Here is a 16,727-nt window from a genome sequence, read left to right on the forward strand (position 1 = left end):
TCTACAAGTGTGACATCAGCGGTCATGGAGAGTCTCCATCCAGCTGGATCACTGTCACAGGTGACACACTCACCTGTCTGTGTTTCTGCAGCTTTCAACATTCACAATGTGACGACAACTTAATGACTGTGTTTGCTTTATTTTAGACAAACACACCACCACACCTACATCCACCTCTCCTCCTGTTCTTACTGTGTTGTCATCTGTTGGATCAGTCTACTGGTGTTACCTGTTCCTCTGGTGAGACAAGATGTTGACAGGAAACCTGAAGGTAAGACTCACACTTTTGTAATTTTACAGGATTTTTTTTTTTTGGGGGGGGGGGGGGGGGCGGCAAATGAGGCTTGTCTGCACTCTCTTATGTGGTTGTGAACAGGGACTACAGGTCCACCTGATATGAACTAGTCTGGATATGTTGAGCTTATTTCCAGCTCTGTTAGCATCTGTGATGCTGGATGGCATCGATTGCATCTATTTAGCTAACTGTCATATAGCCGTTAAGTTATTAACCTTTGGTATCTTGATTTTTGAGCCACATCTGGATCACAGAGTATTTGGCAGTGCAGTAGCCGCACAGATGAGGCCCAGATGTGGTTCACAAACAAGTGGTTGAGATGAGACACATAAAGAGACCAAAGATCATCAAATTTGTGTTTTCAGCCTCTCAAACTGTCCTTTAGTTAAAGCTTCATTTCTAAAGTTCTGCATGTTAAACACAGCAGCAACATCCTGCTGACGACCGCAGTTAGTCAGAACCTGATGAGAGTTCTCACTGCAGGGTGTTTTTCCAGCTTGTGGTGAGGCGTCTCAGTCTGCACTGAAAGAAGATGGCAGCTTTGTGGACGACACCTTCCTGTTCACACAAACACCTCGCCGTTCTGTCCGTCATTCATTGGTTCACAGCTAAAGTGAAAGGTGAAAAAAAAAAGCTGTGAGGAGCTGCTGCAGCTCTTTAAACCCATCAGTCATGTCTTTACGATGCAGCTTCACAAACAGTGCTGTGACACAGCTGTGGTGCTGTTGTTAAGTACCTTATCCTTCATGCTAATATGTCAACTACTAACATGGTGCATAACAACTACACAACATAATAACTACGCTGTGGAAACACAGTGTGTGTTTGTCACACTACTCTAATTTCTCAACATCTGCAACACAGTGAACATGACGTTTTAACACATTTTAACCACAGTGGAAGCTTCTGGTCACAACAGAGGCTGTGTGTGTTTAATACTACAGCTCGCTGTTGTCAGAAAACCAGCTGCTTTTTTAAAAGACACTTACTGCCATCATGATGCAACATTACAAAAAAATTTTGTTTTTGTCACTGCAAGTGCTTTTAATGTAATTTTTGCAAAGCCATATGTGGAGGGAAACCATGACCTAGGGCAAACTAATTGCACAAGATGCAAGTACAACTCCTCCAGTTTCTTATGCAATAAAAAAAATATAAATAAAAATATTCTGCTAGCTTACGTGGTTCCAGTTCTACAGGGATTTAAAAATAGCTACGCAAAATGGAGCATGCCCGCTCCCACCGGTCTTAATGAAACAGGATAGTTAAAAACTATGGTGGGCCCACACATACTCGGTCTCTATAGTTCTGGGCTGGGTTGTCCTGTGGCCTTAAACTAAATGTCCGCTTCACTTGTAATCATTGAAGTCTTCAATCACGTGTAAGCTTGTAATCATGTTTCCTGTTGTTTGAACTGTGTGTGTTTGTGTTCAGACTTTAAACCAGAGTCAGACGTCGTCTACTCTTCACTGAAGTAGTCCACCAGTCCAACCACTGACGTCCAGCTGCTGGTCTCTAACTGGTCCCCCCAGCACCTCAGACCAGAGGACATCCATATATAATACATGTCTTCTTCCCTAATTAGTCTCATAGAAGTTAAAAGTTTTATCCTGTTTTTTGTTCCTGTAAAATAGAGATCAGAAATAAATCTGTATCAAATAAAATATAATTGAATATGTTTCCATTGAATAGAATCTAACACCAACTTTCAGTTGATTAGTTGTTTCCAATATATGAGACGTCTTTTCTCTTGTGGTTCACTACCAGGCTCCAGTCTTTCATAAATTTCTCTCTTTAAACCCTTTGGATTTTCTACTTTTTCCTTTTGGTAAAAGCAGCATTTTAAAAGTCTGACATTAAAAAAGTCATCTGTTATTATAATGCTGCGTCCTCTGGAGTTTTACTGTTTTCTATATTTCCTTTATCTTTGTTGGATACTACGTTTGGGGATCTGGTTTGTCTGTTGCTTGTCTGTAGTTTCAAAAAGGTGCCAGATGGAAAATATGACTTGTTCGAGCTCAACTAACCAATAAATGTATTACAGGTTCTTTATTATCTAGCTGACAAAAAAGGGGGGGAAAGTACAGTGTGTTTTTATTCTTAGGAAATAAATTATTTATTTAGTGACACAGGACAATAAAATTGGTGCTGTTATCAGAAAACAGAGAGCAGAAGAGAGAAAGTAGATTCATGAACATGTGACTCGTGATCAGTGGCGGTCCTAGCCTGTTTGGCGCCCCGGGCGAACACGCCCTCTGGCGCCCCCCCCCCCCCCCCCACGCAGACACACACACACACACACACACACACACACGCATATATGACCCCATATATGAAGAGAGAGAGAGTATGCATAGTATGCAAACGGCTACCAAACAGCCATCATAATTCGTCATACAATGAGAACAGGACAAATCAACAATTGACACTGACTAGTTAATATTATATTATTGTATATATTGTTTGGAGTTTAGTCTGTTACTGTTACTATTTTTACCATTTCTTCTTGGAGGAACTGTAACCCACATAATTTCCTTAGGGATTAAGAAAGTATTCTGATTCTTAATGGTTTAGGATACATGACCTGCCATTATCCAGTGACACATCTGCTTACCTGCATCTTTTACTCGTTTCTCCTTCTAGGAGCCATAATTAAATGTATTGAATTTTAATGATCACTTGGTTTTCATGTGTTTGGTTGCTATGGTGATGTGTAACGGGAGTCACGTGGGTGCTCGCGGTGACATTAAGGGGGCGTTGTCAGTCTGTCTTTCACTGGTTTGATTTTGACAGAGAGGAGGGCTGGGTAGCCGTAGCTTTTGTTGACCGCAGCACAACGAGTTTCCTCTTGTTGCATTAGAGCTGTGATGTTTTAAGAGTTTGAATCGCGAGCCGATCACATTGCTCTGTAAACTTTTCATTATTGCGTAAAGTTGACAGCGCATCAGGCAAATAGGCGGGCTCCACCCCCAGCCTCTAGCGACTGTGGAAGTCGCTACACTCCTCTTCTTTTCTCTTTTTTTTAAACTTTAAAAACGGGTTGTGTGTGAGACTTTAAATCAACAAAATATAAAATACACATTTTAAATTGTTATTGATCCCTTTACCCCTGGTCCTAAAGTGTATATTTATTTTCTTACTCTTCTTATATTTATTGCTTGTTTACTTGCACTGCTGTAACTGGAGCCTCGTCGTCTCGTCTCTCTATATACTGGACTGTATGTAGCGGAGATGACAATAAAGTTTACTTTGACTTCAGCAGCGAGCAGGCGCACTGAGGGCTCTCGCGCTCACTTTTCGCGTATAGAATTTCGAAAAAACATCGGTGCAGATTATAAGTCTGTATCATGATGTCTGGTGTTTTCGTGTTGTTGGTTTGTTTTTATTTTGTTTTATTTTGCGAGTTGGTTATTAGATGCTGCTCCAGCCAGCCAGAGAATCCCCCGCCGCCCCGCCCTCTCCTCTCTGTGCCGCAAGCAGCAGCGCACCTCGCAAACGGAGAGCGCCCTTACTCCCAGCAAATGGGCGATAGAAAACCGATCGGTGCCTATGCCATTCCCAATATGCGCTGGCATGATGTCGGGGCAGCATGAGTACGAGCAATTTTTTTTTCCGATGCCCGTGATGCCGCCCCCACCACGATGCCGCCCCGGGCAACCGCCCGTGTCGCCCGTATCTAAAACCGCTACTGCTCGTGATTCAGCTCAGAGCTCCTCCTGCTAACCCTCTCAGTGAAGCTTGAAATAGCCATGAATAACATTTGAAATCTGCTGCCTCCTACTGGTAATACTGGGTGTTACAACACAGCGGCTTCTTTATATATGACAGCAGTTTAACCTTTTAATGTCCACTTGGTGACCACTGTGAGATTATTATATTGTCTTATGCCACGTTATACCCCTAATTAAAGATTGTGAAACTATTATGTAGTTTTAGTTTGCAGTATTCTCCTGACTTAGAAGAAGGTGATAACTATTACAGTTATTAAACTGATTTGTATTACATTAGACTGCTGATTTATTGTGAATGAATGATATTGTCTTATGATGCATTATACGGCTGAGTTATAAGAAATACTGTTTTCAGAGAGTCATGATCTTATTTGTCTGATTAGAAAAGAACAGAACATACTGCACAGGAAGCCAAGGTCATAACTTAGGCTCTGTCAGCTGGTGATCAGCTGATCACGGGGCTGGGTTTAAAAGAGAGACGCCACCCACCTGTTCGCCACTCAGACATCGTTCTCTTCATGTCAGGAGCTCCGAAACCTTGCCGACGTCAGTCTCCGCCTGATTCAGCAACTGTGCGTGTTTTTCCTCTCGATTCTTTTTCTCATCCCGGCTCCGCTCGCTCTCCGTCTGTAACGCCAGTTCCGAAGCCACGCTTCGTGCACTGATCGTTACGAGAATAACTGCGTGTCTGTTCCAACCCACCGCTAGCCTTCGCCACGTTTGGGTCTAGCCAGCACGCCACACGGGCACGCCGAATTACTGTGTGTAATTCGCCCGATCGTGACAGGATGTCTGAGCCGCGTATAGACCCTAGCGGAATTCGAACGGCTGAAAGCCGAAGTACTATATCTTCACGGTGTGGTAGATCGGATGAGCACAAAAATGGAGTCTCTCACCGAAACTGTCCTCCAACTTTCCACTTCCGTCACCTCGCTGCAACGTCAGCCGGCGCCGGTGAGCGCGGAGCCCCGGATCGGACTACCAGATAAGTGGAACGGAGTTGATGGCCGGCCTGATGGTTTGCTCGCCACTTTAGACATGCTGTTTGAATGTCAGCCCACTAAATACGCCACCGGCCGTGCAAAAGTTGCAATGCTAACCTCTCTCTTGTCTGGCCAGGCTCAGGAATGGGCTGCGGCTCTTTACAACAATAAATCTGCAGCTTGCAATGACTATGCCCTGTTTGTGGAGGAATTAAAAAAGACATTTGTTCCCCCGAGCAGTGAAGTGGAGGTGGAGTCACAGCTGCTTCATTTACGCCAGGGCAGTCGACCCGTCTGTCACTTTGCCTCCCAATTTCGTACCCTGGCCGCTAAGCTAAAGTGGGGAGATGCTTCTCTACGCTCCATTTTTCTGGAGGGACTGGCTGATTACATCCGAGATGAGATGACCGGCCGTGAGGCCCCTAAAACCCTGGATGAGGCCGTGGACCTCGCCCTGAAGATCGACCAACGAGTGATGTCGCGGCCTCGCCACACCCCTCGGGCCTTCAAACCCTTGCAGCCTCAGAGGGCCACGTTGTCGCAGCCTCCTCCCCCTCTGAAGGAGCCGCTGCTAGCCCAAGCAGTACATCCAGCGAGGAGCCCATGCAGCTGGGCAGACTCTCCAAAGAGGAGAGAGAGAGACGCTGGCGTGAGGGTCTCTGCGCCTACTGTGGATCAGCTCGACACCGTTGTCCCCAGTGCCCGCTACGTCCGGGAAACGACGACGCCAGGTAGACTGCGGGGGTGTCCCACCTGGCCTTTCGCACTCCTCTGACCCCTCTCGCTTTCTGTTACCAGTAATATTTCACCTGAAACGCCAACAGTTCTCATCTGAAGCCCTCCTGGACACCGGAGCCGCTGAGAACTTCATCGACCAAAAACTAGCCTCCCGACTTCGCATTCCGTTAACTCCTGTGGATCGATTCCTCCCGGTGACCTCAGTAGATGGGCGACCCTTCCAACCCTACCCGATCCAGTTCCAGACCCAGCCGGTTCGCGTGTCTATCGGGGATCATCAGGAGGAGATCCGGTTTCTAGTAGTCTCGGCCACTTCCTCACCTCTCATCCTTGGATACCCCTGGTTCCGTCAACACGACCCCCACATCTCCTGGTCTTCCTGCCAAATCCTGGGTTGGGGTCCCCAGTGTCCACGCCGCTGCCTTCTCTCTCAGACCCAAAAGAACTCAAAGTCAGAAGAGGCCTCTCCCCCGGAGCCCATTGATCTGGATAAGATCCCTCCGGCTTACCACGACCTATCTGAGGTCTTTAGTAAGAGGCGAGCCTCTACTCTACCTCCTCATTGCTCCTACGACATGGCCATTGAGCTCCTCCCGGGAGCGGTCCCTCCTCGTGGTCGCCTGTTTTCTCTGTCTCCCGCAGAGAATAAGGCCATGGAGGAGTACGTTGCTGAGGCTCTCCAACAGGGCTTTATTCGCCCCTCTACCTCTCCTGCTGCTGTTGGATTCTTCTATGTCAAGAAGAAAGACGGCGGGCTCCGCCCCTGTATAGACTATCGGGGCTTGAATAAAGTCACTATCAAGAACCGCCATCCTCTTCCTCTGCTATCCACCGCACTCGATTCCCTCTCCCAGGCCTGCATCTTCACCAAACTAGACCTACGCAGCGCCTATAATTTGGTGCGCATTAGGGAAGGGGATGAATGGAAGACGGCCTTCATTACCCCTAACGGGCACTAGGAGTACCTGGTGATGCCCTTCGGCCTCTGCAACAGCCCTGCTGTCTTCCAACATCTGATCAACGATGTCTTGCGGGATATGCTAGGCCGGTGGGTGTTTGCTTATCTTGACGACATCTTGATTTACTCCCGCACCGAAGTGGACCATGTTCGCCATGTGAGGGCCGTGCTGAGCCGGCTGCTCGAGTACCAGCTGTTCTGCAAACTGGAGAAGTATGCTTTCCATCAGCGGTCCACCACCTTCCTGGGCTTCACCATCTCCTCTGATGGCCTGACCATGGATCCGCAAAAGGTCCAAGCGGTGACTCAGTGGCCTCAGCCCTCCAGCCTTAAGCAGCTACAGAGCTTCCTGGGCTTTGCCAATTTCTATCGGCGTTTTATCCGTAATTTCAGCACTGTTGTCGCCCCACTGACATCCCTCACCAAACCAGCTAACCTGCCTAAGCCCTTCTGCCTCTCCGCGGGTGCAAAACAGGCATTCCGAGACCTTATCCACCGGTTCACTACGGCCCCCGTCCTGCTCCACCCTGATCCTGCCAGAGACTTTGTGGTGGAGGTGGATGCCTCCGATGTTGGCGCTGGCGCCATCCTTTCTCAACACGGCCCGGATGGAAAACTTCACCCATGCTGCTATTTCTCAAGGAAATTTTCTCCCACGCAGCAACGGTATGGTGTCGGAGACCGAGAACTCCTGGCCATTAAGTGGGCCTTAGAAGAGTGGCGGCATTGGCTCCTGGGAGCGAAAGACCCTTTTCTGATCTGGACTGATCATCAGAACCTGATCCATATTCGTTCTGCCAAGCAGCTCAACCCAAGGCAGGCCCGTTGGGCCTTATTCTTTGAGACTTACAACTTCCACCTCGCCTACCGCCCTGGTTCCAAGAACGCTAAGGCAGACGCTCTCTCCAGACAGTTCGCCCAGGATGACCTCACGTCAGACCCTGAACCTATCCTACCTTCTCATTGCTTCGCTGCCCCCCTTCGGTGGCCCCTGGAGGACTCTATCCGGGATGCCCTGACTGCCGAACCACCTCTGCCTGACACCCCTGCTGGGAGACTCTATGTACCATCCTGGTGCCGTCAGGAGGCCTTGCTCTGGGCTCACTCCTCCCCGCTCTCTGGTCACCCGGGGCCTGACAGGACCCTCCAGCTCCTCCGTCATGCCTTCTGGTGGCCCTCCATGACTCGGGACGTCCGTGAATTCGTTTCCGTCTGTGACACCTGTGCTCGGGCTAAGTCCTCCACTCAGCCTCCCGCTGGCGACCTTCGCCCTCTCCCTGTGCCGGGACGTCCCTGGTCCCATGTCGGCCTTGACTTTGTTACCGGCCTCCCATCCGTGGATGGTCTTGACACCATCCTCACCTTTGTAGACCGGTTTTCAAAGGCGGTAGACCTGGTCGCCCTGGCCGGCCTCCCTTCCGCCAAACGGACAGCTGAGCTCTTCTTAGACCATGTCGTCCGGCTTCACGGGTTCCCCAAGGACATAGTCTCCGACAGGGGGCCCCAGTTCACCGCCAGGTTCTGGAAAGCCTTTTGCCGCCTGATTGGAGCATCTCCCAGCCTCTCGTCCGGCTATCACCCTCAGACCAATGGGCAGGTTGAACGGACCAATCAACAACTGGGGCGCTTCTTGAGGTGCTTCGTCTCCGCCCAACCGTCGCTTTGGCCTCGTTACCTGTTGTGGGCTGAGCTGTCTCATAACCTTCACGTCTCTTCTGCCACCAGTCTCTCGCCCTTTGAAGTCTGTCATGGCTTTCATCCTCCTATCTTCAGCCACCAGGAGGCGGAGGTCGATGTGCCTGCTGCTGAACGGATGGTCCGCCGCTGTTGTCAGGCCTGGATCAAGGCGCGGGCTGCCATTTCCCGAGCCAACGCTCTGTACGCCAAGCAGCATAGTCGCCACCACCGCCCGGCTCATCTCTTCAGCCGGGGGATCGTGTCTGGCTCTCCACAAGGCACCTGCGGCTCCGCACCGAGTCCAAGAAGCTCACTCCCAGGTTCGTTGGCCCATACGAGGTCACTGCCCGGCTCAACCCCGTGACTTATCGTCTCCGGCTTCCGCCCACCATGAAGGTCCATCCGGTTTTCCACGTCTCGCAGCTTAAACGGCACGTTACTTCCTCGCTGGCGCCCCCTCCCCGGCCCGCCCCCGCCCAGGTTCGTCGATGGGGGTCCTGTCTACACTGTCCGGCGGATCTTGGACTCCCGTCCCCGGGGTCGGGGGGTCCAGTATTTGGTGGACTGGGCTGGCTACGGTCCGGAGGAGTGCTCCTGGGTGCCGTCCCGCTTCGTCTTGGATCCCTCCCTCATCTCGGATTTCCGTCACCGCCGTCCTGGACCGTCGGGTGCCGGTCTTCGGGGGGGGGGTCCTGTCAGCTGGTGATCAGCTGATCACGGGGCCGGGTTTAAAAGAGAGACGCCACCCACCTGTTCGCCACTCAGACATCATTCTCTTCATGTCAGGAGCTCCGAAACCTTGCCGACGTCAGTCTCCGCCTGATTGAGCAACTGTGAGTGTTTTTCCTCTCGATTCTTTTTCTCATCCCGGCTCCGCTCGCTCTCTGTCTGTAACGCCAGTTCCGAAGCCACGCTTCGTGCACTGATCGTTACTAGAATAACTGCGTGTCTGTTCCAACCCACCGCTAGCCTTCGCCGCGTTTGGGTCTAGCCAGCACGCCACACGGGCACGCCGAATTACTGTGTGTAATTCGCCCGATCGTGACAGGCTCACTGAGAGAGAGAAAGAATGTAGATGTTTAGGTTTTATGACTTTGGAGGGGGACTGAAGCTATAAGAATGTGAGAAACGCTCAGACACGTTGAGATCAGGCGGACACCCTCCCGCGCTCATCTCCCCTCTGGATGGTTTATGCTCAAAAGTGTTGTATGGAATAATGAGAATTGTATGGAATAAAATGATTGTTGATTGAGCATTCATACACCGAGTGTTGTCCTTCCTTCAGCCCTGTGAGGTAGTCAGACACGAACGGTAGGGAAGCAGACTAGGCAGGCATTTCAGATGTCCAAGGTGAGCAAAATATTTACAGTGAACTTAATATAATGTAACTTAACAAAACTTCCCCCCAAATCAATTCAATTAACAAAACTCAACATAACATGGCTCTGGTAACACAGCTCACCTCTCCTCTCTCTTGCATCTGGTAGAGACTGGCTTTAAATAGGGCCATCAATTTCCCTCCAATTGCCCAGCCAGTACCACTCACTCAACTGAGGGATGTAAAACTCTACACAAATGATTTGAAAAAACAAAACCTCTACACACGTCTAATATGCACATTTACACAACTAAATGGCAATATTAACAAAAGGAAAAACATTTAACAAATTCCTTTAAGCCTTAACACAAACAAAAGGAAGTATCTCTATGGAAAAAGAAACCCCTCCACTTAGTTTGACCTGCTGATGTCATGTGTGACATCATCAGGATTTTAAAATGAGGAAATGCCAGGCGGGCGTTTCCCCACACCTGACCCTCATGAAAACTGAAAAGACAAACAAAGTAAGTATGAACAAATGACTTAATCTTAAGCTGTAAACATAACTTAGTATTTGTCTTAATTTGCAGAATGTTTGATTTGCCGGCAACAGAACGCTTACACAAACAAACCCGGGATAGTGAGTGCAGCAATGTTACTTGACAAATAGCAAATCATAGCAAATACATAGAAACAGAATAATGTGTACAATGTGCAAAATAAAGTAAACACATATGGGACAAATGGAGAGCATTACAACTGCTCCTCCACTTTGTCACAAGCCCAAAGATTAAAGAATTGGGAGAATTCAACAACTTGGTGCCGTGTGACCCGGATCTCTGGTGTGCTGAGGAGGGGCAAATTTGGCCTGTGGTGAGATCGTGAGGCGAGGCGAGCAGAGGACCAGTCCAAATATAAAAAGGTAAGCACAGCCTGTTGTATTATAAATACCAAATGTGCATATTGGACATTCTAAATTAATCTGTTCGCTGAGTTATACGTATTTTCACATTAAATTTGTCGGTGTCTGGTTTTCGGTGCGAGATACTAACATCAAAAGTTGAGGCTGAATTCCAGTGTGTGTGTAGGTTCCACATTAAATTCCACATTTAACTTTGTGTATGCTTGGCTTCGGTGTGAAAAATTTCTATGTTGCAGCCAATGTTCACTATATGAAATAGAGGTGAAATAGAGACTGGCCTGTGGGGCGGTGAGACTTTAAATGGTTTCAAGTTAAGCCCAGAGGTTTTTGTGTGTGTCTGAGTGAGAGGCTGTGTTTCTGCGCGGGAGACATGCTCTCTGTGCTTTAGTGTGTGAAAAATGAACATGGTGACAGTGACGGTTAATGTGTGAATTGGAGGGCACTAGAGCGAAGAAAATATTTTAAGATACTAAGGTTGACGCCTAGTGGGCCTTGTGGATTTTGCTCCTGGAGTGGTTTCCCCACCGGTAGTTCGGACGCGGCCCGGATGTAACTAGGATAGCAACCTTGGGTGTGGAGCCCCAGAAAAGCTTGTTCATGGTGTGGCAACGCCCCTGTCTGTGGACGCAGAGGCAGGTCCAACGGCGTTTGGTTAGCTGAGGTGGCGACTTGGGAACTGAGGACTCCCGCATTAGCTACAGAATAACACTGAAACTGCCGTGTAATCACGGGTTTACATTTATTCTGGACTAGAACAAGACACATTTTGAGATCAAAAGTTGAGTTCTATATTAGGTAAAAAGGTTGAATCACTCGCTTCAGTGGTAGAAATTGTTGATTGCTTTGTGCCTGTCCCCGGACGAGTGTGTAAAATTAAAATAAGAAAGAAGACAGTAAAGAGGGTAATTTGGAGCCACATAGAGATAGAAGGGCTTAATTGGGTGACATTCTCTGTGGTGTAAAGAAAAAGGAGTCAAAGCAGTAAGAGGTGAGTAGTGGTGTGAAATATGTTGGGTTTTAAATCTGATGTAGAGAAAGGAGAAATAAAGCGAGAGTGGAGAATTATTGAGAAGCAGAGAGAGGAATGTGTTGTGAGACTGGCGTGCAGTTTGCGCTGTGAAGGTGGGCTTGTTGCCTGCTTGTCTATTTAACAGTGATGAAAATGATATTAAATAAATCTCTTAGTGTGTTAATACAGGTGGCTACGGACCTGGACCAACCGCCCCCCACAAGCACAGCGGCCGGAGCAAAACTGATAGTTTAACATAATGGGAACCACACCCAGCAAGAATCAGCAGCCGTGGAAGAGACAGCAGCGAGGAGAGAATTAGAGGAGAAATGAAGGTTTTAAGAGCACATGAAATTGGGTTGAAATTTGGGGCCAACGGACTTGTGGAGGTTGGGAAGTGTCTGGAGCATCGCAACAAAAGGTGAAACAAAAACACACACACAAGTAGAGAAATGTGAGAGAAAAGGCTCCTTTTAAGGAAACGCCTTATTTAAAAAAAAAAAAAGAAAAGAAAAAGAAAAGCTAAGGAAGAGAGAAGCTTTGCTGGATCTGCAGCTCCGCTGAACACACATAAAATTAACCAGCCTACAAATGCACACACACACAATGAAAAGCAGCTTACACCCATGAACGCGTGAAGATTTTTCAGCAGGGTTAAAGCAGGGAAACTTAAAATACACCTGTTGTTAAATGGTGAAGTTTATCTGCTACTAACAAATAAACTCTCTGGGTTGCAGGACAACAACTTAAAAAAAAGAAAGAAAAGAACGAGACTGGTATGACCAACCAGTGATGAAGAAATAAATTTAGTGGTTAAGAGTCAAATTGTGAGAGGTTTTCTGCTGATTGAACAACACAAGTGACTTACTGAAGGACTTACTTTTGTGAGTTTAAACATGATCTTAAGTTACCTGTGTTGTCCTGTCAACTTGGTGGGCTATGAGTGATTATATCGTGAGAAAAGAAGAAAAAAAAAAGGGGGGAGAGAAGGCTGTTTCTCCCCTCTCTTGGTAACACAGCCAATACAACATCATTTTCCTATTCGTCTGTTTTTGTTTTGTTTTTTGTTTTTTCTCTTTATGCTTGATTACAGGCTGCTTTGCCGGCCCTGGAAGCCGAGGCTGACCTGGACTCCTGCTCTCCCCTCTACCATGTTGGACGTGACCCTGACCAAATGCTGCAGCAGCTGGACCCATAACAGCAACCTGAAAATGTCAACAGTGCTGCAGGAAAGCTATCTCATGCAGCAGAGACAGAGAGCGTTAAACCCAAGGCCCGTTTCACTACACGGGGGAAAGTTCCAGACAGCTTCAGCTGACAGAGCTGTGACGAGACGCCCAATAAGCCCGGATGAAAAGTGAGGCTGAGCAACATGATGCTGGCCCTGATATCTCTGCATTAACACTGTGCAGGGCAGTGACAGACCAACACGGAAGTTCAGGCAGCAGAAAAAGGGCGTGACAGAGACAGAAAGAGCAACTGAGGTCAAAAGGCACCTCAGAACAGACAAAAGACAGAAGAAGATGCAGATTTCACCTGCAGTGAGCATGGACACTGGAGAAAGGACTGCCCCAGTTGGGATCAGAAGCAGGATGGACAGAACTGTGAGCAGCAGCAATGGTGGCAAACAGACTGAAAAGGAGGAGGGCAGGACCCCAGGGCACGCTTCAGGCTGTGGTTTACCCAGAACACCAGGACAGGAAAGTGATGAGCACAAACACACACACGTCTACATACACTGACTCAGAATGAAGAGAAATACACACATGAACACATGTGCACTCGTTGATTGAGTGAGAAATGACACACACACCTAAATCGAAATGCTGATTCACTGAGAAGTGATCCACACACATACACACACACGCGCTTGTGCAATGAAGAATGCTTTGCTAACAAAAGCTTGAGCTGATACGCAAAATGCTGCACAAAAACATCCAAATACAGAGTTTGTTACAAGAAGCCATTGATTACTTATTGGTTAAATGCATTTTATGTCACCCAGAGGGCATTTATGTAGGTTTAAGGAACAAGGTCTAAAACTGTCTGGTTATGAAAACAATGTCTGTGCGTGATGTCTGTTTATGGCTCAAGGCCTCGACGGAATTGTTTACTGTGCTTCACACAGCCTGATAAGGAGCAGGGGCACAGAGTGAAAATGATGAACTAACGGTGTAAGTTTTATTTCGGAGCACCGCATTTTCTGTGATTGAGACTTAACTCAAGGAGAAACCAAAGGTGCTACGCCACCTGAGGTTCTCATTCCCACACAATGTTGTCCCGGGAGGAAGCAAAAACTTTCCTGTGAGTTTCTGGTTGATTTTTGGGTTTTGCTTAGCACTAGATTAATTTTATCAGTGAGGTTTGGGTTGTTTTCTTTCTCTAAGAGAGAGAGAGACGGTTTTATGCTTGGACATGTCTGCAATGGGCCCTAGTATGTGTTATGTTATTAGTATTTTTATTATTTTAGTGCACTGAGATAAGAAAATCTGAGAGGTGTGATCCACCGGTGGTGATATTTTGATATTTTGTGAGTTCATGATTGAACAATCAGCTCTTTAAACCAGGCCTGAAAGATTGAAATTTAAAGCGCTATGAAATATTCTTACTGGAAACAGTTGCAAAGTGTGCTTCTCCATGATTATAATGGGTTTTGGAGAAATTCACTTATAGGGGACACTGATCACGTGAGAAGTCCTGAGTCTAAAAGGATTGCAGCGAGTCAATCCAATCCAAAAACAAGGAATTGTTTTCCTTTAAAATGATGACGTCATCTTGCTGGTGATGGATACTCGAATAGGTCGCGCGTGAGACTCCATTATCAGCAACATCTGGTATGAATGTGTGTGAATGAATGCATGTGACTGGACTGTGACAGACTGATGACTAAAAGTTTTAACTGACTTGATACTGAGACAAAGACTGCACCAATTTTAGGATTAATAAATGCTGACAAACAATTCACCAGCCGGCAAGAGAAGGGTGGATGCTTCGCTTTGTTTTGTTTTGTTTTTGCAGGAGCAGGAGGATAAGAGAGAGCAGAGGGGGAGACTGTAGCTTCACATGAGAGTGTGGAGCTGCAGACTGAACCCTTTGGCTGCTAATTTTGAGTTACTGATGTTTGCATTAAGAAAATTGTGTTTTATTGGCTGTGTTTTGATTAAAGGTATCACATTATATTGTTGGGAATGTCAAATGCTACAGTGGAGAAACCGTTTGATTTCACTCATGACTGGAATATGTTACTACTAATCGTAGCAGGCCACTGTAAAAAGTCAATTAAATTTTATAGAGGAAAATAGCCAAAACTTTAACAATATCTATGAATAACAGGGGAATGGTAGACTTGTCACATTCAAAATAGAGATATGTAATAACAAACACTGGTCCACGTGATTTAGGTTCTCCCTTGAAATAGCCAATAATTTAAAAAGCAGAATATAACCGACGGGGGCATTTGATAGGATGTGGTGCTGCAAAAGAACAAGAGCAAAGTAAAGAAAGAAAACCTATTGTGTTTAGTTTTGATAAATTCAAATTAAAATGTACCATTACACTCAGAGGATCAATATGGAATAAAACGTATGCAAATTCTGTATGAAGCACATGACTGATAACTGTTCTGTCCTGAGCTTTTGTTTCCTATAGCGCCTGCTTGACCACACCACCAGTTTTCATGCATAAGGAGGGTAATTGCGAATATTCAAGGGAGGAGTATCACCAAAAGTGGGAAAGGTAAGCCCCGATGGGGGTGATAACACCATAAATTTCACTTATGGTCGAATTCTTAAAATTTGACACCAAGCATAAAATTTTGCAAAACTTAGAGACAGGGGGGAGATCTAGATAAACATAATTTGGCAAACCACATAAGGATGGAGGTTTGGAATCTATAATATTGTGAAATAACACGCAATAAAATGTTGACCAAGTTACACCAACTGGGTTCAGGGGTCATGCCGTTTGTGCTCCGGCTAGTCACCTCAAAAGGATGGATCCCTTAAGCACAGCAATAACCATGAAGGGGTTGGCGAAAATCCAGGAACACCAGACCCACAAGGTTCGAGAGGCTCTTGGTAAAAAGGGGGACACAGCTGTGACCCCAGAACACACAGATCTTTGTTTGAAATAGGGGCAGAATAATCCCCTGATCTGTGCAACGACTGAAGGGTGGACTAACCCCTGAGGTCGAAGAAAGAACAGGAGCAGCGAATCACCCGACTGGAAGACACTGGTAGCTGCATCACTAAAATAAAGGTTAAAAGCTCCTCGGACAGAGGTTCTAGTCTGAGTACGTTGGAAAGGTATAAGGTGGCACCAAAATGGGGGTGGGAAACTGGAGCACCAAAATAAAGCTGTGGGAGAACTGGAGAGTGATGGGAGTGTCATCTGTAACTACTGTTGTTGTTGTAAATCTAGTTTTTCTGGCATCTGAACTGCGCAAATACAGAGGTCATCCTACATATGGTCCACCCGTTAAAGGGGGACAGAAGGCCTTAGGGGTAAGAAATGGACCTCACAAAACTGGATTGCAAGGTGTAAGTGATCTCTTTAAAAAGAGATCAAATGGGCAATTGTGAGATTATTATATTACCTTATGCCACGTTATACCCCTAATTAAAGATTGTGAAACTATTATGTAGTTTTAGTTTGCATTATTCTCCTGACTTAGAAGAAGGTGATAACTATTACAGTTATAAACTGATTTGTATTACATTAGACTGCTGATTTATTGTGAATAAATGATATTGTCTTATGATGCATTATACGGCTGAGTTATAAGAAATACTGTTTTCAGAGAGTCATGATCTTATTTGTCTGATTAGAAAAGAACAAAACATACTGCACAGGAAGCCAAGGTCATAACTTAGACTCACTGAGAGAGAAAGAATGTGGATGTTTGGGTTTAATGACTTTGGAGGGGGGCTGAAGCTATAAGAATGTGAGAAACGCTCAGACACGTCGAGATCAGGCGGACACCCTCCCCCGCTCATCTCCCCTCCGGATGGTTTATGCTCAAAAGTGTTGTATGGAATAAAATGATTGTTAATTGAGCATTTATACACAGAGTGTTGTCCTTCCTTCAGCCCAAAGAT

The 16,727-nt window shown here is 46.6% G+C and overlaps 1 long non-coding RNA gene across 1 annotated transcript; it reads left to right on the forward strand.

Moving 5' to 3' along the window:
- Positions 1–2,176, forward strand: LOC102081626 (uncharacterized). The gene is made up of 3 exons (XR_268143.4): positions 1–60; positions 147–271; positions 1,730–2,176. It is a non-coding gene; the product is annotated as an uncharacterized LOC102081626 (long non-coding RNA).
- Positions 2,177–16,727: the final 14,551 nt, after the last annotated feature.

The sequence above is a fragment of the Oreochromis niloticus genome, linkage group LG3 (genome assembly GCF_001858045.2).
Source record: "Oreochromis niloticus isolate F11D_XX linkage group LG3, O_niloticus_UMD_NMBU, whole genome shotgun sequence".
NCBI classification, from domain to species: Eukaryota; Metazoa; Chordata; class Actinopteri; order Cichliformes; family Cichlidae; genus Oreochromis; species Oreochromis niloticus.